This window comes from Lathyrus oleraceus, chromosome 5 (genome assembly GCF_024323335.1).
Source record: "Lathyrus oleraceus cultivar Zhongwan6 chromosome 5, CAAS_Psat_ZW6_1.0, whole genome shotgun sequence".
NCBI classification, from domain to species: Eukaryota; Viridiplantae; Streptophyta; class Magnoliopsida; order Fabales; family Fabaceae; genus Lathyrus; species Lathyrus oleraceus.
Genome location: NC_066583.1, coordinates 414753720 through 414755662, shown reverse-complemented (window position 1 = coordinate 414755662; position 1943 = coordinate 414753720). Strand labels below are relative to the sequence as shown.

Below are 1943 nucleotides of genomic sequence, written 5' to 3'. Positions count from 1 at the left end.
AAGTCCCTGTGGGATCGATATCTTTTAAAACTACGCGATAGAACTGTGCATTTGCAGTTTGTACCCCAAATTCGACTCATAAAGTCGCGATCAAGTTTTTGGCGCCGTTGCCGGGGACTTTTGTTTAGTCGATATCGTAACTCTTCCGTTACGCTGTAGAGACTAAGGTTTCTTTTTCTTTTCTTTCTATCGTCGATTTGTATGCCACGCACTCGCTCACAAGGCGAGCCGCTCTATTTACGAATCAACGATATCGAACTATATCTCCGAGTCTTACGACGAATTCGGGAATATCGTGCTGCAAACAATCTCCCTCCTGTCGAACTTCCTGATTTCAAAAACATTTTCCCTTCGATACCCGAGATGGCAGAACCAGCTCGTGCTCTTAGAGATTACGCCGCTCCATCACAAGATGAGCCGCATTCAAGTATTGCTCCGCCCGCAATCGAAGCAAACAACTTCGAACTCAAACCTTCACTGTTGCAGGCAGTGCAACAAAACCAATTCTCTGGAAATCCTACCGAGGATCCAAACCTTCATTTATCCGTATTTGTCCAATACGCTGATACTATTAAAGCTAATGGTGTCACTTCAGAGGCAATTCGACTTCGTCTTTTTCCTTTCTCATTAAGAGATAGCGCTAGAAGATGGCTTCAGTCTCTCCCTTCCAACTCTATCACCACATGGAACGAGTTGAAGAAAGTTTTTCTTGCCCGATATTTTCCGCCAAGCAAAACAGCTATGTTAAGAGCCCAGATAAATGGATTTAAACAGAAAGATAACGAGTCTCTTTTCGAAGCATGGGAAAGATACAAAGACATGATGAGACTTTGTCCACACCATGGTTTAGAAGACTGGTTAGTAATTCACACATTCTATAATGGTCTCTTGTACAACACAAGGTTAACAATAGACGCTGCTGCAGGTGGTGCACTAATGAACAAACCTTATGCTGATGCTTACCAGCTTATCGAAAGCATGGCCCAAAACCACTATCAGTGGGGAACCGAACGAACAATGGTGGAAAAACCTCAAACGAAAACCGGCATGTACGAGATAAGTAACCTTGATCATGTTAATGCAAAAGTGGATGCTCTGGTCCAGAAAATTGAAAGTTTAAATGTATCACCTCCAACCGCCGTGGTTGCTATAACTCAGAATTGCGAAGTCTGTGGAATCCAAGGTCACACTCCTACAGATTGTCAACTCTTAAAAGGAATCCAAGCAGAACAAGTAAACTATGCTCAAGGAAGCCCCTACTCGAATACCTATAACTCAAATTGGAAGAACCATCCAAACTTTTCATATAAGAGTAATAATGCTTTGTACGCACCTGGACAGTCTCCAAATCAAGCCCCAGCTATACCTCCGGGATATTAGAAGCCGAACCCATCTACACATAGCAATAACGCCCCTAGGAAATCCAACTTGGAAATCATGATGGAAAACTTTATAGCTTCTCAACAACAAACCAATAAAGATTTCTTAAACCAGAATGTACACACTGGCGAACAAATTAAACAACTAGCAAGTAAAGTGGATGCCCTGGCTACCCATAACAAAATGCCGGAAACACAAATATCACAAGTAGCTCAACAACAAGCGCCTACTGCTGCCCCAACTGGTACATTTCCTGGACAGCCCCAACCTAACCCGAGAAGCCACGCTCATGCAATCATACTAAGAAGTGGAACGGAAGTGGAAGGACCATCTGATCCAAGGATAGAAAACCAAAACCCTAAAAAGTCAACTGAGGAAGAAAATAGACCTAAGGAAAAGGAAGAAAGTAATAAGGAAACCGTAGAAAAGAAGGAACCTTATGTACCTCCACCACCTTATAAACCACCTATCCCTTACCCTCAAAGGCTTGTTAAAACCAAAGATGCGGGCCAATTTAAAAAATTTGTTGACCTCCTTAAACAATTAAACGTTACAATCCCGTT

At 42.4% G+C, this 1943-nt stretch overlaps 1 non-coding gene across 1 annotated transcript; it reads right to left on the bottom strand.

Moving 5' to 3' along the window:
- Positions 1-741: 741 nt before the first annotated feature.
- On the bottom strand, positions 742-848 carry LOC127088639 (small nucleolar RNA R71). Its single transcript, XR_007790468.1, has one exon. It is a non-coding gene; the product is annotated as a small nucleolar RNA R71 (small nucleolar RNA).
- Positions 849-1943: the final 1095 nt, after the last annotated feature.